This window comes from Enhydra lutris, unplaced genomic scaffold (assembly GCF_002288905.1).
Source record: "Enhydra lutris kenyoni isolate GAN:26980312 unplaced genomic scaffold, ASM228890v2 scaffoldscaffold43, whole genome shotgun sequence".
Taxonomy (NCBI): Eukaryota; Metazoa; Chordata; class Mammalia; order Carnivora; family Mustelidae; genus Enhydra; species Enhydra lutris.
The window spans coordinates 476,256-500,406 of NW_019154127.1; the positions used below are offsets into that span (position 1 = coordinate 476,256).

Here is a 24,151-nt window from a genome sequence, read left to right on the forward strand (position 1 = left end):
GGCGGGGTCTCCGGCGGGGGCGGGGCTTAGCGCCGCGGGGTTGGAGGGGCGGGGCTTCGCTAGGCGGACCCACGGGGCGGGGCCTCCGGCAGGCGGGGTTTAGACACCGGGAGGTGGCGGCGGCCGCCGCGGCGGCGGAGGGGAGGGGAAAAGAGGGAGGGGAAGGGAGGGAGAGGGAGGGGAAGGGAGGGAGAGGGAGGGGAAGGGAGGGGAGGGGACGGGAGGGGAAGGGAGGGGAGGGGACGGGAGGGGAAGGGAAGGGGGCGGCCGGCCGCTGGGAGGGAGTGAGTCACCTGACCGCTGCCCGCGCCGCCCGCTGGGCTAGCTCGCCGCAGTCAGTCGGGCCGCGCGGCGCCTCGGCTCTGGTGAGTGGCTCGGCGTTCCTCGCGTCCTTCCCGGGAGGGTCCGCGCGGCGGCGCGCGGTCCGGGCTGCCCGCCTGTGAGGGGCCGCCCGCGGGCCGGGCCGGCGACGCGGGCGGCGGCCTTCTGGGCGGGGGGCGGCGGCGGCCCCTCTTCCTGGAAGTGGCCTCGGCGGCCGGAAGGGGCGACCTGCTTGCGCCCGGTGCTGCGAGCGCGCGGCCAGCGCTGTTGTTTACCGGCCCGCGCTGCACTTTCCCCTCGGGCGAGCGCGGTGGGCGCGGTGGGGCGGGGAAGCGCCCGGGGCCGCGGGGCGCCCGGTCCCCCGCCCCCTCTCCGTCGCCCGGGTCCGAGCCCGGCCCTCCGGGACCGTGTGACACATCAGCACCGCCCGCGCGGCCGGCCCCGGCTCCGTGTTGTCCTCCCGCCCCCTCCCACCACGCTCAGCAGCCGACGCGTCCCGCGAGCTGCCTGCGTCCGGTCTGCCCGGCCTGGGTGTCTGCGGCGCGTGGAGTCACGTTAAGAATGGCCGAGGTCGTGGCTGGAGCAGAAATGCCACCTTGCGGGGCTGGGTTGAGCCAAGATGGGTTTGGAGGACCGGACATCGCAGAGCTCCCTTTGTTGGAGTTTTGCCCACACGTTGTAATTAAGACTCCCACAGTGTGGTGAGGGTGGGTGCTGATTGCCGCCGAGGCACCAGCTTTGTGCTTGTCTAAGGGAACACGAGTGCCACTGCTTTCTCATTCTTGCGCGGCGGGTTTATGTCACTGAGTAGTATTGTGCGGAGTGCCTTTGTGCAGCGAGCCTTCTGCGTGAAACTTGGGCTGATTAAGGTATAGTGTAGTAGTAATTGTGAAAGACGTGTGGGGGAAAAATAAGCTGCTGTGCGATGCTTGAAGGAACAAAGGCTGTTTTGTAGGGATGCTTATCTATTTGGAGAACCGTATCAGTGTTGGGACTGTTACCCAGGGTGGATGCCACTACTGGGTCTTTGTTCATATACTTTAACGCTCCTCATATTTGGAGGCTTTGCGTTTAGAGCCGTCCAGAAACATAAGGGGGGGGGACACACCGGACGTGTTGGTGACAGAGCACTTGAGCGCTTCACATGGTCAAGCAGAGAAATGGAAAGAGGTGGGCAAGCTGGCTTCTTCCTGGTCTTGGGTAGTGGTGCAAGGGCTGGGCTGGGTTGGGCTTGAAGGCACTTGCCACTTCTGTCTTTGGCTAAAGAAGCCTGGGGAGAAAAGGACTCTTGGTGAGTCAGCTTGGAGTGGGATGGCTTTGGTTTAGTGACTGCATTGCATGGTGTGTTATTGTTGTTTAATATGGCTGGGTCTGGTGGTTTACCATTGTTCAGTATGTTGGTTGGATAACAAGGTAGGATGATGACTCTAAAAAAGTTGGGTTGCTGAGTCATTCACCCCAGCCTGAGAGGTAATTAAGAACAGCTGGTGCAGATATGCTCATCACATGCCTCCACCATAAAAGGCCAAGGAGCGCTCAAGAGGGGTTGCTTCAGAGGGCTGAAGGGGACCCAGCCAGGGTTGTCTGTTTTGATACAGGTAATGAGTGGGTGAAGAGCAACAGCAGTCTTAGGAAGTGGCCAAGTGGTGCTGAGGTTGTGTTTAAACACAGAGCGGCCTCATGACCTACTGCCTGAGAATGAATTTGTGCTGGAGAGAGCTAAAACTGAGCGAGAAATTTACAGCTAGGGGTAACCTAATAATAGGATTGTCATAAAAATATTTACTACCATTACTGTACTTAGTTTTTTGTTTCCCTCTTGTGGTTTTGTTGTTATGTGGTTTATACATTTCAAAAAGTGAACTAAATTTGTTCTTCATAAAAACTTCTTTATGAGAACACAGGACACTTCCTCTTGGTTTTCATGGCCCTTGGCTCTTCATGCATACAGTAGTAGTTTCTGGTGGAGAGACAAGGGTAAGGGAGAGTATGAATAGAATTGGCAGGTCACATTGGGTCAAGTCTAGAAGGAGCTGTCTAATGAAAAGTAAACCATATATATACAAATTTCATTCTCTTGGTTATGGTGCTAGAGTGTATTTACATCTTAGTTCATTACTTCTTGCTTTAAAAATGACCCAAGCTCACCAGACAGCCCCCTTATTAACAAAGTTTAGGAATGGAAAATGTGGAAGTTGGGGGGGGGTAGGGACTGGCCCTTACCTGTGGTCAAAAGAAGGACCAATTCTTACTGATGGTAATTCACTTAAAACATTTTGTAAATGGAAAAGTGGTTAATTTTGTTGCTCTAAGTTTGAGACTATAGGAGATTAGAAAACATGAATTTTTTAAAATAAGTATTAGGATCTTCAAGGTGAAGTGCCAGATGATTCATTTGGAAGAAAATAATAAAACTTTGATTTTTAAAATTTTAGTTTTATGTAAAACAAGAAAGCTTCAGGATACAGATAAATAGGAGTACATACATGATATAAAATGTGGGTACGGGCTCCTCTTTTACTATTGGGGAACATAAAGAATTTGTTAACCGCAGCCAGTATCATTCTTTTCGCAACTGGAGTATTTTTTCAAACTTCTGATTTCCTCTTAAGAGCTACCATTCTTTCCGAATACTCTTAATATTCATTTAATTTTTATTGCATATGTAGTTTTATTCTTTTTTATGCTGTACTTTAAAGATTTGAAGCTTGAATGTAAATTTATTACATTGTTGATATCAGGAATGGAAATAAAAAAATTCAGAGTTGCTCTTTACGTATGATACCATGTATTTTGAATTTGGAAACAAGCCAGCTGGTTGGTTTGTTAAATATATGCGATCTGAAGTGTAGTAATATGGAAAAGGGTGCAGTGGGAGCACCTGAAGATAATTTACACATTGGATTATGACTTGGATATAACAAATTCTTTTAAAAGTTATTTTGTTCTGTTACTCCTTGAAGTCATTTTTGGGGGACCAAGTTTACATTTGTTTTAGTAAGGATTAATAAGACTACATATTCAGGGGTGCCTGGATGGCTCAGTTGTTAAGCATCTGTCTTAGGCTCAGGTCTTGATCCAGGGTCCTGGGTCAAGCCCCACATCACGCTCCCTGCTCAGCAGGAAGCCAGCCTCTCCTTCTCCCATTCCCCCTGCTTGTGTTCTCTCTCTCTCTGTCAAATAAATAAACAAAATCTTAAAAAAAAAAAAAAAAAGACTACATATTCAGTAAATCACTTGGGAAGTGGAATTTCCCCCCTTAGGAGAATGTGTGTATTTAGAAAATCAATTTCTGAGTATGCTAAGATACAGTTAAATCTTGTAGGTCATGTGCCTTCTACACTCCTGTATTGTGAGAAATAATGTTTAGAATAATGATTGCGAAGTTCTTTAAAATGACCAGTTGTCAGAAGTTCTCTTCACTGTAGAGATCTCTCCAAGACTTAGGTGTTACGAATCAGCTACTAACAATTTTCTAATGTTCTGTTAATGGGAGCATTGCTTTAATCTGAAAACTTGCATTTCTTGAGGGTTCTGTTAAATGGAGGGTTGTATTTGTTTATTTATGTATCTATTTACTTATTTATTTTAAATATTTTATTTATGTATTTGTCAGAGAGCAGAAGGACGGAGAGCTGCAGGCAGAACAGGCAGAGGTGTGAGGCAAGCTCCTGGCTGAGCAAGGAGCCGCATATGGGACTTGATTTCAGGACCCTGGGATCATGACCTGAACTGAAGGTAGACACTTAACTGACTGAGCCACCCAGGTGTCCCGGAGGGTTTGTTTTATGTGGTGGAATAGATGACTTAATGAAACTTTCGATTTAAAAAAAAATATGCCCAATAATCTACCCACACCGAAGGTATGGGTAAACTGAGCACTCTGTCAGAATCCAGGCCCCTTGAAGAGATTAAACATTTCAGAAGTGCAGATGAAATAGACTTATGCCACTGTGAAACCCAGACTTCTGGCTTACTCATGGATAGCATTAACAAAACTGAAGTTGTAGGTTCAGTCAGTGTGCAGCTGACAGAGAAGCAGTAAGCAAAGTGGGTCAAAGTGGGAGATCTGGAGCCAGGCTGCCCCGGATCACGTTCTGGCTCTCGTACTTACCTGCTTTGAAGCCTTGGGCAAGCTGCTTCACCTAGTTGTGCCTCCCTTTCTCATCTTCAAAATGGGGATGATGATGGTGATAGAATGTATATCCTAGAGACTCTTTGGACAATAAATGCATTAATATGTATTAAGTGTTGGCTCCATCTTAATACATGTGAGGTGTTACTATCTGTTCACAATCAGGGAAGTGCTCTGTTACACAGCCACAGTTTGTAGTCTCTTTGAACTGAATCGCAACCATTGCTCATCAGGAAGACTGAAGAGAGCATGTGGATGTGCAACACGTTGCTACTACTGGAAAAACAGCCCCAGTGAACATTCTGATGTTAAGTCAGTAGCAGGAACTCAAACACCCAACTTCTGATGGCAGGGAACACAGGATGTGGCTTTTTTCTAAAAGGATCTAACCATCTCAGCAAAGGCCTGCAGGTGGTCATCACCAGTTAGTTGGAGTTGGCTTTTGAAGAAATAAAAACACTTTCCATTCTGCATCTAGTCAATTCTGTATGTAATAGTTGAGGACTCTGGTGCGGCAGGTTTAGTAACCTGTTCACTCCCTCCTTGCTTATTAATATCAGGGCAGACTCATTTCTTTTTTTTTTTTTTTTTTTAAAGATTTTATTTGTTAGAGAGAGAGAGAGAGCACGTGGGAGCAGAGGCAGACAGAGTGTCAGGCAGAGGCAGAGGGAGAAGCAGGCTCCCTGCCAAGCAAGGAGACCGATGTGGGACTTGATCCCAGGACCCTGGGATCATGACCTGAGCCGAAGGCAGCTGCTTAACCAACTGAGCCACCCAGGTGTCCCAGGGCAGACTCATTTCTTAATTCTTACTCCCAACCAGTTTTTGGGGAACGTTTGGAATGTAAATATACCTGCCAGTTACTTCTAAGTATTGTATTTTCCTGAAATGACATGCTATGCCAAGATAGAAAAATTAGCCATAAGAAACAGTGGATATGTTTATCATATGGCTTCTTACACCTGTAGGTCATTCAGAAAGGTTGTGTCAAGCATTCTAACCATCCTTTAGGCTAGAGTGTGAGTTTCTTTTAATTTATTTACGTATTTATGTATGAATATAATCTCGACATCCAGCGTGGGGCTTGAACTCAACATGAAATCAAGAGTCATGCGCTCTACACCAGAGCCAGCCAGGTGCCCCAGAGTGTGAGTTTCTTGATGTTGAAGATACCTATCTTCTGTTTTATCTCCCATGGAACATTGAATGTGCCTTGGCTGTGTGTGTTGCAGACTTTTGGTTGGTTGCTGCAGTGGTGGTATGGTATGGATTCCTTTTAGTCCTGTGGTTTTCAAACTTGGGAATTTTTTTTTTTAATTTATTTATTTAACAGACAAAGATCACAAGTAGGCAGAGAGGCAGGCAGAGAGGAAGGGAAGCAGGCTCCCTGCTGAGCAGAGAGCCCGACGACGCGGGGCTCGATCCCAGGACCCTGGGATCATGACCTGAGCTGAAGGCAGAGGCTTCAAACCACTGAGCCACCCAGGCGCCCCCAAACTTGGGAATTTTTGAAAGAGTGAAGGTGAGAACATGTGCTGTACCTCTTAAGTTATGTTAAATGTGTAAGTTGAAACTTCTGATCATTTAAAATTTTGCTTTCTGTTTTCATTATTTATAGGAGTATAGAGGGAAGCTGCTGAATTTAAGTCATTCTTTTGGTTCATCTACTGGGACAGAAAGAAAATTCGTCTTGTGACTTCTTTTTTATCTTGTAATTGACTTAGAATTGAATTGAGCAAAATGTAATTTGGATTGTCCAGATGTTAGACCTCTTATGTATCTAATACTTTTCCGTCATATCCTCACTCCTTTAGAACAGATTCTTTGTTGTATTTAGGATCAGGGACAGTTTAGAGAATATTAATGGGGTAATAAAAATTGCCCCAAAGCAAACATAAGGAAGAAATAGGAGTTGACAGGATCTTGGTTGTTAATGACTGTTGTAGGAGCACAGTGCAGGCATGCTGTGAAGTTGGCAGGCTGCTGGTTCCTTTCTCAGCACTGGCACAGTTTAGAAAATGTTACATTAATGCATTTGAACCTATGTGTAAATCATGTTCTTTTAAAAACTAAATAATTTTCTTAATGCTGTGGAAACTTAGGAAGTATTCAAAAGAATATTTTTGTAATAAAGTTATTCCCAGCTTCTATCTGATGAAGTTATTTTCACTTTTTTTGTTACTTAGATTGGATCAGAGTTTCAGTAGACAGTTATAATCCATTTCCCCATTTCCCATTAACATGGAATTATACTTAAAAGTGTTTCATATAATGGAGTGGACAGTTGACATTGACAGTATCCCACCTGCATGGTAACAGACTAAATAGTGCAGCGAGGGAAATGTTTTGCCCCTCTCTCCTGCCTTTTTTTCGCATTGATCTTTTTACTGACTTGCCTGCCTCCAGGATTGCAAGGGGGAAGTGGGTTTTGGCCTCAGAGGTGAACTGTTAGGGTCCTGTGGAAGAAATGGTGATATGCACCCACTCAGCTTCCTATTTACTGGTGTCTTCCTATGCCTAATGCCTTATTCCTCCTTTAAGGTGTGCCACCATCTTTTGGAAGTCAGCTGTATCAGTGAAGGAAATTATCCATCAGAGAGTTTGTTATAAAATATGTCTATAAAAGATTTATTAGTCTTTGAATAAATTTATGAGGTTATAATTATTAGGTTGTCATTTTAGAGTAAGTGGTTTTCAGTAAGATCAGTGATTTCATTAGTGTGTATTTTTCACTTAAATATTATTTTTCAGAAATGTAAAGTGGTTATCATATCTTGGCCCAAGACACTTTTCATTTTCAAAGAACCTAACATTTCCTTATTTATTCAATTTTTCTGAGGAGTATTCCCAGCATGGTTCAGGGTTCTCCTACAGATAGATTTATCACTTAATTAGAAGGTGAATGAAAATATTCACTGACTTTTTAAATCATTTTTTCCACATTAGTGGAAGACTTTTGAAGTAGAAAAGCATTTTGCTTAGCCTGATAGGGTTACATACTTTCATTCCCAGCCTTTATCTAGAGAAATCAAATGAAATGATAGGGATGAGTCTGTAGCTACTCTAACTTGGCCTATTTAATGGTCTCTTTGTGGTAAAGGATTGTCACAAGTTCTGTTCAAACTCTCGATATAGTTCTTTGGGTTTTTAAAAAATGTGTTTTGCCCCTCCTGGCATGTCTGTTGTCATTGGCCTGGTTTGTTGTCTGTTCCAGACCCCAGGAGGGCTGGGACACCTTTTCCTCTCTGGAGCAGGTTGGCGGCAGGGGAACTCAGAGATTTGCTTTCCTGCATTTGCTTCTCAGGCCCTTGCCCTGTTCCTGTACTCCGCTAACTTTGAGCAGCTTTCTTATCTCTGGAGAGTAAAGAATAATTGTGATTGTAAGTTTCAAGGCACTTTGGTCTCTTATCTTTCTGTGCATGGTACTCCTCTCCCTAAACTTAAACACAAACACATAATCAGCTTTTGTTGTGTATAAGTAGTAGGGTTGGTAAATTCATTTCAGCATTTGTGGTATGCCTTTGTATTAGGTATTGGGTTTATGTTTGATTAAGGAAACAAATATTTATGCCTTTTTATGCCAGGAACGTCTATAGATATTGGTAGTATAGAACTTCTTAACAAGTTATTGTCTAGTAGACAAACCATTACTATAGCATGTATTACTTTCCGTAGTAGCAACATGTAGAATGTGCCTGGGAGCCATAGAATGTAGGAACCTAAGTTTTAAGAAATCAGGAAAGCCTTAGGAATGTCAATGATGAATGCATAGTTGAACAGAGGAAACAGTTTGTTTTGATATCTCTTTTGAGAAGTTTAGCATTGAAGAAGAGTAGAGAAGAGGGATTTTAGTGGGGGGAAGTTGGGTCAGGAAGGGTGTGTGTTTGTGTCTGTATGAATTTAAAAAAAATGTCAGTAGGAAAAGTTTGAAGATGCAGTGTGTATCTTTGTTTTGTTCATGGTTAGTTCCTATTATGGCTGCAGGCTGGCTGCTGTAAGTTCAATTGTCGTAAATCAGTGACTAAGTGTCTTGGGAGAGGACTATTTTTTTCCCCCCACGGGATGTCTCTTAAGTAAAACCTGTCTGAAAAGCCTTATAATAGATGCCATCCTGACCTTCTCTCTGTTCATGGGCCAGCGTTTTACATAAGCCCATACCTAAATGAGTCAATATCAAGGGAAATGAGACCATCACGATTAGCTTAAATGGGTCATCATTCGTCTTAGTTGGTACTGGGACCTGCTTCCCCAGAAACACATAGCCTCAGGGAGAAAGTAGATTTGTGAACATAATCAGAGTTTGGTTAGAAAATGAGGTGATGAATGGTATTGGGTGATCAGTGGTACCATCCTTGCCTGCTGCTTAACCCATCACTACAAACAGACACATACTTTTTTTTTTTAAATTTTTTATTTTATTTTTGCTATTGAGTTGTATAAATTACTTACATATTTTGGATATTATATATTTCTTTTTAAAATTTTTTAATAAACATATAATGTATTATTAGCCCCAGGGGTAAAGGTTTGTGAATCTCCAGGTTTACACACTTCACAGCACTCACCATAGCACATACCTTCCCCAATGTCCATAACGCCACCAGCCTTCTCCCTACCCCCCACCCCCGCCAACCCTCAGTTTGTTTTGTGAGATTAAGAGTCTCTTATGGTTGCAGACACATACTTCTGAATAGTAAAAGAAAATGTGGTTGTCTCTGGATTTGGAATTTTAGGTCACTCCCCCCTCCCTTTATCATCTTATATTTCCTACCATGGTCAAGTCTTAACCTTTGCAGTCAGATTAAATAAATTTTATTTAAAAATATTTAAAAATTAAAAACAAAATGCCCATTTTACAAGAAAAAAAAAGAAAAGAAAAAAGAGAAAAAACCCTATGGAAGTAATCTAAATCTATTTCTTTCAATACTCCCAACAGTTCTAAAGTTCTCTGTCATTTCTTAAGGGGGAAAGGAGAATATACAATTAAATTTTGTAGTTTCTGATTGTATCTATACCAAGAGAATCTCTCTCTCTCTTAATCTGCAGGGCATGTTCTCCTGTGATATCTGTGGCTCTCCTGAGTGGTGAGGTTAGAGTGGCTTGAATAGAATGGTTGATTCAAAAGAATGCCCACTTGGATGGGCAGGATTCTTTGGAACCCAAACTCTTGAATTACAAACAGGAGCATCTTGTTCCCTCTACACACACATTCCCCTAGTAGGGGGTAAGGTGATCCTGTGGTCAGTTCATTAGTTATTCTTTTGGGACTTCATGAATAAGGCCACTTTAGGTTTATATAGTGTTCTTCATGGTATGTGAAAGGCAAATAAATAAGTACACAAATAGCATTGTGAATTCACAAAGTAGAAGCTAATTGCTAATAGTTTTTCCTATTTAATAATAACTAAGAGGCTGTGATACAGATGGTTAGTGTTTTGAAATGGTATTAATTTTTTAGAGAGAATTTAGAAAGACTATATATACTGCCAAAATAATTATCTTAGGTAAAAAGCAATAATATTTATCTACTTAGTGTTCCTTAAATAATATTTGCACTGAGAAATATTTCAGCTTTTTTTTTTATAGGCCTCATATTTACTTATTTGACAAAATCTTATAATTATTGTATTTGGGAAAGTGGCTATGAGGGTTTAGGTGGAAAGTCTACAGCTTGGATATCCCCGTTTAGAAATGGTAATTTTGACTTCCAAGTTAATGTATTGAGATACTGTAGCACTATGGTGACTGTCAGGGATTAGTGGATCAGGTTATTTTTAAATAAAGCATTTCAATTTCATACCCTTACTTAATTAAAAAAAATTTCAGATCTGTGATTCATGTAATATTCTAATTGTTCCCCTATAATTGCTGCCTTATTTAATTAAAATTGATAACTTTTTAAAACCCTTTTTTTTTCTTTAACTCACATTTATTATGAGTTGGAATAAGATGATGTTTAAGGAAGGGTTGGGAATTTGAAGGCACTTTTTTTTGTTGTTGTCTCCCCCCCCACCCCCCCGCCAAGTTACTTTACGTACTATATGTGTTAACTGTTAGATCTACAGAGTCATTTTGACCTTGATCTAGCTTTGGGACTTTGACTTCCTCTACGCAATCAGAAGTGAATAATTTGGATCATGGTTATGCTTTTTATAGTTTGAAAACAAAATGACATATGAAGAAATTATAGTATTTCATTTGACTGTAGGACATAAACACTTAATACTCTGTATGAAAAGTAACTTTTAGTGAAATACCTCATAGCATTCTGTCCTTGAATTTTCCATATATAGTTGAGTATAACTATAGACTTTTGACTTTAGTTCAGCATAGTTTAATGTCAGATTCCTTTTAATGATATATGAGATTGTTTATGTAATCCAAGAAGTGTTTTTTTTTTTTTTTAAGATTTTATTTAATTATTAGGGAGAGCACAGAAGGAGAAGGAGAGGGAGAAGCAGACTCCCCACTGAGCAGGGAGCCTAACTTGAGGCTAGATCCAGGACCCCGGGATTATGACCTGAGGCAAAGGCAGATGCTTAACCCACTGAGCCACCTTGGTGCCCCCTAAGAAGTGTTAATCAGAAATTAATTAATCAGTATTGAATAATAAAGGGAAATTTGCTATTTCTTGAATGCCCTTTTAGTCTAACACTGTTCTCATGACACACAGGATACTTGAGGCATTTCCCTCTCTTCCTTATTCTTCCATCCCTTTTCACTTTCACCCACCCTGTCCCCCACCACCCCAAGAAAACCTGCACACATGTGTCACTTAGGTCATGCATGTGAATTGGAATGTACTATTTGGATGTGAGGGTAGAAGACCTCTACAGCCTTTAAGTTACTGACCCCCTCAGGGTTTCAGTTTCTGCATCTGTAACAGAAGTGGGGAAGCAGGTCATACTGGATGAATGTGTTCTTTTAATTAGAAATGCTTTAGTTCTGTGCAACTGGCAATTATCTTGAGCATACTTTCTAGTTTTAAAGATTTCTTTTTACCTTGTTGAGATCTTAAGTTTACTAAATTTTTATTCTTCCAAGATACAGGGGTCTCCGCCTTTTGTAACTTAATTCTTGGGTTTGCAGAACCTTTTAAAATACAGTTTTCTGTTGGTCACTTGCATAATGATGGCAGTAATAATGATAAAATAATAATGATCTTGTGCCAAACACTGTGCTATTAAATGCACCAAACCCTTCGATCCTTAGAGTAAGTGTTTTTCTTATGGGAAACCTGAAGCATGAAGTCAGGTAGCTCACAGAAGAGCACACACCTGGTGGGTAATACCAGCAAAGCTCTAATTGTATTTTAGTACTGCTGTTCTTTCCAGTGTTATTCTGCTGGCAGTGTTAAAATAATCTAAACTGACTTTTCTTCAGCGTTTCATAATTCTGTGTGTTTGTTTAGTTCTTTATCCCTTTTAAAGGCCTTTGTAAGACAAAATAGGTTAGGAGCTACCTACTGAAGTCTAATGGATGCACATTTGCCCTTGTTTAAATAGCTACACCTGACTTGATGCATCCTTCCTCCTTATTTTCTGTACAAAGTTCTCTTTTTCCACATTAAATCATCCTTTATTTTAGAGACCTATATAGTTTCCTGTATTCTTTCGTAATTACTGTGAAGATACCAGGGGAGGCTCCTCTATTGTAGAGTTGCCCATGAATTTCACACATAGTAACAGACCAGTACCACTGATGACTGGAGGAAATATCCATTATAAAGGAGGAAAAAGTATTTGGCATTCTTTGGAATTGCCTCTTTGGGAGCCTTCAAGACAAATGAAATAAATGTCAACTGCATTTTAAAATGAAACTACATTGCTTTGTTTATAGTTGTTATCTATTTTAATATTTTTCTTTTTTTAATTTAAATTCAATTAACCAACATACAGTACATCATTAGTTTTTGATATGATATTCAGTGATTCATAAGTTGCGTGTAATACCCAGTGCTTATCACATCATGTGCCCTTCTTGTTGCCCATCACCAGGTTAGCGCATCCTCCCCACCTACCTCCATAGCCCTCAGTTTGTTTCCCGAGTAAAGAGTCTCATACGGTTTGTCTTTGTCTCATTTCTTCTCCTTCAGTGTTCCCTTCCTTCCCCATTGTCCTCTGCACTATTCCTTGTGTTCCACATATGAGTGAAACCATATGATAACTCTCTTTCTCTGATTGACTTATTTCACTTAGCATAATATCCTCCAGTTCCATCCTTGTCAGTGTAAATGGTAGATACTCATCTTTTCTGAAGACTGAGTAATATTCCATTGTAAATATGAACCACATCTTCTTTATCCATTCATTTTTCTGGTAATAAAGTATCATGTATTTATAGTTAAGAATTTGAATGCAGAAACAAAAATTACCTAAATGTAACCATTGTAAATATCTTGACATACATTCTAACTAGAGGTGGGGGAACCAAGATTTCTGGAGCTGTTAAATGTACAATGCCTGTTAGATATACAAGTAGTAATTTGAGTATGCAGTTAGATACATGAGTATGAAGTTCAAGAGAGCTGTTGAGATTAGACCAAATATAATTATGAGAGTATACCATTAAGTCCATGAGTGATCCTATTGTTACTTTGGGTCTAAATGGGTTCACCTAGGAAATGTGTGCAAAGAAGAGGAGATACCTGAGGACTAAGCCCTGGGCTCTCCATCGTTTAGAGATTTGGAAGAGGAGGACAATCCATCAGTGAAAATTGATAGGTGGCTGCCATGCAAGGTAGGAAATCAGGATTGTGTATCCTGGAAGCCAAGCGAAGAAAGGAATTCAGGGAGAGAATGATCAACCTGTTGAATGTTGCTGAGATGCTGTATAAGAAGACTGAAAATTTGCCATTTAGCAGTGGTTTCCATGGAACGGAGGGGGAAAGGCCTGGTTTTAGTGGGCTCAAGTGAAATTGGGAAGAGAGGGAAGTGAAAATAGGGAGGATGTAAATGGCTCTTTTGAGGACTTCTATGAAGGGGAGTAGAGAATTTTATTGTAGATGGAAGGGCATTGGGAGAAGAGCCATTATAGTATGCTCTGTGTGATAATGGGAATTCTCTGTATTCATCTTTTTTCCTTGGTGAGACTGTAGAAACTTGTCAGTTTTACTCGTCTTCTCAAAGCAACTGCTCTTGATTTCATTTATCAGTTCAACTAAAAGCAAATGCAAAATTTTATTATGTGAGTAGTTTTCTTGGTGGAAATAAGTTTCATCAGATTTTGTAAGGCTCTAGTGGTTTGGCAGTTCAACGGTTCATTTCTTTAGAAGATTTTTAAAGAATCTGTTTCAGTTGGTATTGCTATCAGTATAAAATATTAAACCATATGTATAACATTGTTCCCAAGTAAGAAATCTTGCTATATTTCCTTACCCTCCCACCTCCTAGTTTAGTCAAAATAATGTAAAATGTTAATTAAAGGTTGATTTTCTTGTCAGATTTCTTTTCTATTTGGAAAATCTTCAAAAAATTTAAGTCTCACAACCAAGTTATCAACAATTTAGACTTAACTATGTTTTAATATTTTTGTTTACTATTTAAATATCTTTTAAGTTTATGTTCTTAGTCAAAGTATTACATGTTTTTGGTTTAAAAAATACGGAAAGATTTATCATGAAGCAACCCTATCTGTTGTACCCCATCCCACCCCTAATTCTGCTTTGTGGATAATATTCATCTTTACCCATTTCTGCTGTGCAATTTTTTTGGTAGCTACCTGTGTATCTCTAAGACGTTTAGACCTCAGTTTATGGACCTAATATATTATCTGTTGACTTCCTTTTACTCTGGATATTAATTTTGTTGCTTCCACCATCACCCCACCTATATTTATAATCTATTATTTCATTTCTGTTCTTGGTCACCTCTACAACCCCAGAATTTGTTTTATTTTTTAATTTGGTCTCACTCATCTAAGGAAGTACCTTTTTTTTTTTTTGAAGTATCTTTTGACTCAACATTGTAAGTCATATAGAAAGACTAGTTTTCCTTTCAGTTCTTTCTGATTCCATCTCCCAGCCTGTTCATTTTACTTTCATTTTGTCAAGATTAACAATGTCTATATCCCATTTTATAACCATAATTAAGTCTTCCGCTATTTGTCATTCGAACATTGAAAACCAGTTAAGTGTCCATATTCTCATGCAGAGGCCCTGGAAAGCTAAGTAGTATGCTGTTACACTTCTTTAACTAGAGTTCAGTGTCTCCTTATGCCACTCAAAAAACCTTTCTAGCATCAGATTCAAATAATAACTAACATTTAATCAACTAATAGCTAACATATAATTAATTATACAGTAATTATTGGGCAGTCATTATGTGCCAGGCACTGTTCTAAAAACATTATGTGTATTATTTTATTCGATCCTCCCAATAGAAAGTAGTATTCTTGTCCTTACTTTACCTAAAAATAAAGGAAATGCTGTAAATGTACAGGACAGGAGATGTAAAGTACCTTGCCCAGCTGCCAGGGTTTGTCGTTGAACTACAGAATGCTCTTCTATTCTGTCCGCCCTAGTGATCTCTAGAGCAGAAAGGCGCTATGTTTGTATGGTTCTGACAGTGTCTTTCAGTCTTGGGTGTGCCCTCTGATAACCACTCGGTGCCCTTCTTATCTACAGCCCCTGATTTTGGGATCCTTGGATGCCTTGGGTGAATACTTAGAAAGTGGTGTAGGAATAAAGGGTGCCCTTAGAGGAGGTTTGGGAATTTCACTCTTCTGGGGAATTTTGGGGAATTTTCACTCTTTGCCCCCCGCCCCCTTTGAGTTTCTTATATGAGCCTGAAGTTAACTGGGATAGTAACTACCACACCTCCTTTTCTGCCAATCAGTTGCTCATCTTAGAAAACTTACAGTTAACATAATATTTAATGGTGAATTATCAAAAACTTACCTTATAAGGGAATAAGGCAAGAATGCCAGCTCTCAGCGCTGTCACTCTTCAGTCATTGCAGTAAGGGAAGAAGAATAACTATAAAGATGAGAAAGAAGTAAAACTGTCTCTGTTTGCAGATGACATGATTATGGTACATAGAGACTCGTAAGGAATCTTCAAAACAACTGTTAAGACCTGATACGTGAATTAAGTAGGATTGCAGAATTCAAGGTCAATATTTAAAAAACTGATTTTATGTTTATAGTGTAGCAGCAGAAAACCAGAAAATGAAGTTTAATAAACAGATTCATTTATAGTAACTACAAAAAAGCCCCATAAACTAGTTAGGAGTAACTATAACAAAAGATATGCAAGACCTCTTTACTGAAAACACCGGAATAATGCTGAAAGAAGATCTAAGTAAATGGGGAGATTTGCCATGTTTGTGCATGAGAAGACTCAATTTAGATTTTGGTTCTCCCCATATTGGTATATAGAGTCACTGCAATCCTAATAAAAATTCTGCTGGCTTTAACAGTTCAGTAAGAAAACAGCCCACTAAACATGAGCAGATAAATTGAACAGATTTTCACAAAAGAAGATAGACAAATGGCCAATAAGCACATAAAAAGATGCTCAACATCAGTGGCCATCAGGAAAGGCAAATTAAAACCACACTGAGATGCCACGGTACATTTATTAGGGTAGCTAAGATTAAAAAAACTGAATACCAAGGATTGCTGAGAATGTGGAGCAACTGGACTTGTGCACTGCTGGGAGCAGTTCAAAATGATACACTTGCTTTGGAAAACTGCTCAGCAATTTCTGAAAAGTTAAACATAAACCTACCATATCACTCAGCTCTTCTACTCCTAAGGTATTTATTTACCCAAGAGAAATGAAGTATATGTCCATCTGGACGTTCACAGAAGCTTTATTACAGTAGTCCCAAACTGGAAGCAATGCAGTTACGTCCATTTTTGTTAGACTAGTCCATCAGTAGTTAACTAGATAAAGAGTGATACAGTCATACGATGGAATATTATTCAGCAATAGAGAAACATCTGATGTATGCAGTATGAATGTCACTAAGCTGAATGAAAGAAATCTGAAGCAGAGGACATAATGTGTGATTCTATTTATATAAAAATCATAGAAAATTCATGCTAATCTACAGTGCAATCAAATCTTTTGTTACCTGGAGCTAGGAGGACTGGAAAGGAGAGAGCAGAATGGGGCATATGGAATTTGGAGTGATGAAATTAATCTTTTTTTTTAAATTTCTTATCTTTATTGGTGGTAGTTTAATGCCCATATGCACGTGTCAAAACTCACTGAACCGGGACGCCTGGGTGGCTCAGTTGGTTAAGCAGCTGCCTTCGGCTCAGGTCATGATCCCAGCGTCCTGGGATCGAGTCCCACATCGGGCTCCTTACTCATCAGGGAGCCTGCTTCTCCCTCTGCCTCTGCCTGCCATTCTGTCTGCCTGTGCTTGCTCTCTCTCCCTCTCTCTCTCTCTGACAAATAAATAAAATCTTTAAAAAAAACAACAACAAAAAAAAACTCACTGAACCGTACACTTTAAATATTGCAGTTCTATGTAAATCATACCTCAATGTTGGTACAGAAAGTAGTGACTGACAAGTACATGATAAAGAATGTTTTCAGTAAATTAGCTTTATTGGTGTGGGCCAATTCTAATTGCTAGTTCATATTTTCATAAGATGATCTATTTCACTTGAGATATAACAGTCTTATTAAGGATCAAGTAGCCCCCAAATAAGCAAATAAAAGACTGCTTTGTTTTCTTAAATTCTTTTCAGTTAAAAAGGTATAATTGTGGAGTCTGTTATTCTTGTTTTGGTTCTCGAGCTCGGGTTTCCTATGTTAATTCTTTTTTTCTTCCTTTATTCCTTTCCAAGGTATTTTAAATGTACTATCCAGAATTATCAAAGTTGAATTTGTTGACTTGGGAAGTAAAAAACCTTTTGTTTCTGACCTCTTAGTTGGTGAGTCTGTGGGGGTCTTCACACTTCTCTAACCGTTCAGATGTCTCCCCTCTATGTTTAACTTTAGCTCTATCACTTCAGATATGGAATTAGACCAAGTAAATACAATAAAAGATCCATGATTAAATGCATAATTTTTAATATGAGGAAGAGTAAGTGGAGAAAAGTCCAACTTTCCCTTTGTGGAAGCAGGGATGGAACCACGAGCTGCACAAATTTTAGTGATTTGCTCACCTTCTCCATTCTCCACATCTCATTTTAAAAAAGCTGCGGCAGGGGTGCCTGGGTGGCTCAGTGACTTAAAAAAGCTGTGGCATCTTTAGTCACATAGTTAACATCGATTTCCAGGTCATTTTCCCATATGTTATTGTAAAAGTCCTCTAAAAACAACATCCATGTTTTGGAGCTTTTATAAGGTCTTCTGCTACTTACTCAAATTTTTGTTTTGTTTTCTATTTTCACTCAGTTTTTTTTGATCTACACATTTATATATCTCATCTATTCATACTTAGGATTTTTTCATAAGAGGAATGGATTTAGAAAATGGGGTTATCAGATATGTTTAAGCAAGTATGATGTTTAAGATCTGCAAAAACGTAAAGAAAATAGCAATTCTTGGAAACTGAGTTACTCTTCCTGGCAGATGACTCAGCTCTGAGAATATAGGAAAGAATGTAGACTTAAATTATTGTCTCTGATTTAAATTCCCACAGACTTTTTTTTTTTTTTTTTTTTATTAATGTATAATGTATTCTTTGCCCCAGGGGTACAGGTCTTCCCACAGACTTTTTGATATTAAGCTTCTTTCAAGGTTGGAAATGGTAATAAGAAAAGCCCTTCTTTTTAAAAAGACACTTTTCTGTGGGCATCTCTACCTTACATTAAAAGCAAACTTATTTATGTATTTATTTATGCATTAATATATAAATATATAAAGGCTTCAAAAGGAAAGACAAAGAACTAAAGGTGTACACACACAATATTGTTTGGTCTTTGCCATCTACTTGAACAGTAGAAGACAAGGTGCACCTAACTGTAGAAGAACACTCAAACGCTAGGTATCTTGGGTAGATTGTAACAGAAACTGGCTTAGGGGAGCTTGAAGCTTAGGAGGGAGCTGAGAAGGATGGTGTGCTAAGAGGAAGTTTCCTGTCTTCTGAGCCTTTGGAGACCCTGACCTGAAACTGAGTGAGGTAAAGGTCATTGATAGAGTGTGATGGAGTTGGTGGTGGGCAGAAGCAATAAGGAGAAAGAGGTAGAAATTACAAATGGCCACTGGAGAGAAGGGGAGGGTGGTTCTAAGGAATTCTTCCTTAGATGAAGATGTATGCAGATGAAGAGTATTGTTTTTTCTATAAAGGCCAACTCAGTTGCCCATTTTGCCGTATGGGATGTCCAACTGATGCCCAACCACATCAACCCCCACACCCCCCACACACGCACCCTCAGCTAACAACTGTTTTGGAAATCATCGTTCTCATTAATTGAATATTATGGTTAAATGAGAATTGACTAGGAAGTAGTTTTTGTTTGAAGAGTTATTGCAAATAAATACCTTTAGGAATGTTCACATTCCTGTGTAAATTGATTATAACGATCATTGTCATAGTTTTTGCCCCAAGGCATCATTTTCATTTTGAACATGTTGTAGGTTATGTTCTTGAATGTAGAGACTGTCTTTTACTTATGTTTTCATGGCACTAAATCTGTTGGGTAGCTCGGGTATACTCTTGTTGAAAGGACATTCGTCATTGTTCAGTGAAGATAAAGGATGTTTGGATGATAGTTTTTGTTTTTGTTTTTCCTTGTAAGTGATTCCTTGGTTATTTTGTGTGCCCTTCCACACTGATAATTAAAAACAAGAAACCAAAGTTCTATGGTACGTGAGGGAAACAAAATTCCAGCTCTTGCATGTGTGGAACTTCATCCTCATACAGTTAGTTTCTGAATTTTTGTTGTGAAGCATCGTACTTGGTTCATGATCAGATAACCACTTTAGGCTTTTAAAAGTTTTTTTAAAAGTAGGTTATCTTTTAAATTATGAAAATGGGATGAAACCATAGCATCTTGTTTATTTATCATTTTGAAAGCAAAAACATCAACTAGTGACTTTTAAAACTTGAATTGTGTATGTTGAGCAGAGAGCAGAAGTTATTTCTAAATCGAAGTACAGGAAGCTTTAAAATGCTTGTTCATCCTTTATCAGCATTACTGAATGAATCAGCAAGCTACAAAGGTCAACAAACCTTTATTTTGAATTATAGCAGTAGTGTATATTTCCAGGAATAGAGAAAAATTCATGTGTAATGTAAGAATCTAAGTTTGGTGTTAATAAATTAACAGTTATAAATCTGGAAGGTTCCTTGGGTGGTGGTGTATTTTACCTTTTAGGTTTGAGAATTGTTACAAGGTCACACTGACAGATGCTAGAAGGTTGTGTGCCAGTCTTTAGTCATCATGTTATTGGGTGAAAAAATAGATTACTGACCACTTAGGTGGTTTTCAGAATTAGGAAAATTGATTTTCAGATTAACTTTCTGTAGTACCCCATATTGATGAGGCCAGGGTCGTGATGTCTTTGTTCATGCAAGTCAGCTGTACTGGCTTTGTTTATAGTTGCCAAGTCTTGTTCTTCTTTGGCCAGTTGTCTTGCAGATATGTTTCTGGCTCCCAGAGGTGGGCTCTCTTTTGCTGCTCCTGACTGTGAGAAAGCTGGTATCCAAGGACTTTTCTCTGAGTGCTGGGCTTAGTGGCATTGTTCCTATATATACCAGAATAGCTGATTGCAGTGTGTTTGGAAGAAAATGTAGATGCTCTGAGTTTTGGATTTGTAGTAAATATATGAAATCATTCATTCAGAAGCAAGTTCCTGCATGGAATCAGGTACAGTTATGTTATGTGCTTGAGTTATGGCAGAAAACAAGTCAGACAAGATTTTGACGTTTAAGCTGAGACCTAAAAGGTGGGGAGTTAGCCAGCTGAGGAGTAGGAGAAGTGCAGGTTGCAGGCACAGTGTGTTCAAAGGCCCTGAGGTAGAGAGGAGCTTGATTCCCTGGGGCAAGAAAATAGCAAGAGAGACAAAACTTGAGATAAGGCTGGATTATTACAGGTCTGGAGGATAGGCTAAGGATTTAGAACTGATCATAAGAAATTTGGAAGACAACGTTGGGTTTTGGCAAGGGAGAAATCACTTTGATGTGGGAGAGCACATTGGAGGGGATCTACAGGGGATTGAGGGGGATGAAGCTTTTGTTATTATTAATATCATTAAGAACAGCTGATATTTCGTATTTGTTTGCTATAGGCCAGGTACTATGCTAAACCATTTACCCTTATTGTCCATATAAACCTCATGACAATCCAGTGAGGTGCTCTTGTTATCCTTATTTTACAGGTGAGGAAACCAAGACCTGGCAAGGTTAAAGCAGCTTGCCCGAAGCTCATACAGCTAGATAATGGCAGAGATGGAATTTGAACCTAGTGTGTGAAGTTAGCCACTGGACTGTGTTTTCCATGCATGAGATGGTGGTCCCTTGGTGGTTCTTGAAATCGAGTGGATCACAACTGGAATTTATTTACTTATTTAATAGAGCAGAGTAGATATTAGGATACTTTGCACTAGTAAGGATAAAATATTAATAGGTGAAACTTAGTTTCACTTTTTATTTAGTGTATTTGTACATGTGTGAGCTTAGAAGCCATTACAAAAGGTAGGCAGCACCTGTCTAGACTAGAACCAGTGATGGCTTGGACTAGAATTGTGGCAATGCAGATGGAGAGAAGTGGGTTTCAGTGTTTAGAAGCAGAGGTGGCAGGTCTCAATCAGAGATTGCCTACAGGGGCCGAAGGAGGTGTTAGGATGCGCCCAGGTTCTGCAGGGAGCAGGATCAGTTATGGCGTGCGTGCGTATGCTTCATCCGCTTACGTGAGACACTTTGGGTTCTTTGGAGAGGCTGTTTGTGGTACTACCAGGGTCTCTGGCTCCTCTCTCCTTGGCTTATCTCCCAAATCTGTATCTCACAGCAAATCTCTAAGTTGGCTGAAAACTTCTGACGTGATCTGTCACCCCAAACTGCCTAAACAGGAGGGCTGAGCCAAGAATAAATTCTTTCTGGGATTTGAGGTGAGTAGTGAGGGCACAGATGTGTGCTGACAGCAGCTTTAAAGTGAAGGTGTTGGAACTGTTTTTGCTGTGGTTTCCTTGAGCACCAGCGTACCTTGAGGTTGCAGTGTTGAAGAGTCCAGAGTCCTCTTTGTTGAAGTTCAGGTCCAGTTCATTTGCTCCTGGTGCTCTGGGAGGCCCATTTCCCTGTTTTCTTGCACAACCTTTTAGTAATACTGTGGGGAGCCAGTACTGCAGTGACTTTCTATACTGTGTGTTCAGCAGCTACTAACGGGAGACAAATATGGAGTAGTCGGGTACTTGGTATGAATCCTCATTCTTCGTCTTACTGGTTTTTTGACCACAGCCAAGATACTTCTTACTGAGCCTCAGGTTCCTTATCTGTAAGGTTGGGATGATATAAGAGCATCAGTGTCATAGGGCTATGTTGAAGAGTAGGTAAGGTAAGCTGTGTCAGCATCTCAGGCCTGTGCCTGGTACAGAATGATAGCTCAATGAATATTTGCTGTTAGTGTTTTTAGTATAGTTTCTTGAGAGACTTAAGCATACTTATGAGCGACGTCTAGTGGGAAAAAGCTGGCATAGAGAGAGAGTTTGGACAAATGTGAGAAGAGGGTGTTAGGGGAAGGTACTGGATTGAAGAAGCAAGGGTGCTTTGAGGTTGAGAGTGGACACTGGGGACTGTTTTCAGTAGGAGAGGGGGCCTGTGGAGGTGGTGGTGGGGGATAATAATTTCTGAGGTTGGATCCTTGTTATGGTTGTCTACTGGGAAAGACACTTACTGAAGACAAAAGTGTCTACTTGGAAAGCTGTTGTGGAGAATGGAATATCAGGGCACACGAAAGAATTGATAAACAGTGCTGAGACCATGAATTTATAGTGACACCAGCCTGTGTGTTTTTATGATTTTTGCCTGGCTGTGCAGCGGTCGGCAGAATGACAAGATGTAAAAGTAAGATTAGTCTAGTTACAAGGGTTGGCAAGGCAGATGCCAGAAACGAATAAAGAGGCTGGGGACTTGGGTGCAGGGACAGAGAAAGGCAAGCTGTTCAGTCTGGCTTGGCTGGGGGAGGTGTACATATTCTTAGAGAAAGTGGAGGGCGGTGGTCTGTGTGGTACCACACACTTGGGGCACATGATCTCTTTGATAGTTCTTCCTTACGATTCCTAACTCTAATTCCTTGTTTTGGTAAGTGAAATACTAACATCAGTTGCAAAAGGGAATTTACTACTCTTTTGAATGGGCACAATCCAAAAGTTAAGTTAGTTCTATTGCCTGTTTTGTAGTTGCCATGATTTTATGTGGTGTGCTGAATCAGTGAGTGATCAGTTGTAAGCCTTAACCTAGGGTAGAGTTTAGCCACATAACGAGACATTTTGTTTTCATTGACTACTTCTGAAGAACTTAACGTTTTAGCTATATTGAGTACTTCAAAGATAAACATGTAAGTAAGGTAGAATTTATAGATGCATTTCATGTGTTTGTGCCTAAAACAGCCTGTCTGTGAGGTAGAAGTCACCCGTGATCTGGGCTTGGTGTGCCTGAACTTTAGTAGTCCTCTTGTCTCCTCTCATTTTTGCTTGGAGTATAACGAATCTGGAAATAATAACGTTTATTCAGTCACTGAACTTTTGAGGACCTTCTTGTTTTAGGCAGGGCAGTAGTTCAGAAAAACAAAAGTGAATGACAGGTGATACCTGTGAGGAGTTTCTCAGTCTAATCATGCCATAAAGAGGTATGCATACACTCCTTGGGTGTGCTCACCACTGGCCGTTGGGCTCTGGAGGAAGATACTAGAACCTCTCTTTTAATTTCTTACTTTCAGTCTCTGTTATATAATAGATAATGTGTAAGAATAGTACATGATTGAACTGTGTAGACATACATATATTGTAGCTATCTTTTTTGCTAGTAGTTTGTATATGATAAAAATGGTGGTTATGATATGTCATAATATTTAAAATATGGTATATTTTAAAATACACATTTTTGATAACTTATCTTTGAACATTTTCAGAAAACTAAGAGTTTCTGTGTATGGTAAATCATGTTCTTAATGATGAAATAGTTGTACTCGTTTCCTCTATTTTGTAGTGTAAAGTATGACTTGTTCTATAAAAAGACTCGTTAAGATCTGGCTTGACAGATTTGAGTCTTTTTCTCAAGTCATTTCTTCCTTATGTTGGAGGAACTTTACCTTATGTAGAGTGTGTCTCTTGTTATAAAGCACCAAAGCCTCCTACCAGCTGTCAAATATTGGAGAAGGGTGCATGGAGAACGGTGGAATGCCATACGCCTGTTCTACTGCCAGTCCCATCCCAAGGGTGACCTCTGGGGAACTAGGCACACACGCCCATTCATGTCATAAAGCAACAGGTTTGGGATACCACCCAGAAACTTCCCGGACCAGTGAGTCTGTTTGCTCATTGGAGGTGTTTTCTCAGGGTGAAATGACTTACTTTTAGAGAACAAAAAGTTCTTCCCTCCCTCATCCTGAGATCCTTTTCCCTAAAATTAGAAAAACTAATTAAAAATGGTGGTGAAGAACCTATTTTAAATGAAATAAAGGAATAAATATCTCTAGGTTCTCTAGGGGATTTTGTTTTCATTTTTGTTTTTGTGATGAGTAATTTAATTTATTTTTGACACTGTCATTTTTAAAAATACTTCTAACAAGACTTTA

General features: G+C 39.9%; 1 protein-coding gene across 3 annotated transcripts in view; it reads left to right on the plus strand.

Annotated features, from left to right (window-relative positions):
- Nucleotides 1–271: 271 nt before the first annotated feature.
- Nucleotides 272–24,151, plus strand: part of LOC111155784 (BTB domain and CNC homolog 1) — a 43,322-nt gene continuing 19,442 nt past the window's right edge. Inside the window, exon 1 of one of the 3 annotated variants that reach the window (XM_022516183.1) lies at nucleotides 272–365. The gene's annotated coding sequence lies outside the window, so the exon portion shown is untranslated. Of the gene's footprint in view, nucleotides 366–5,921; nucleotides 5,979–23,184; nucleotides 23,204–24,151 lie in introns of those variants that run through there. The other 2 variants (XM_022516182.1, XM_022516184.1) reach the window with 2 other exon arrangements.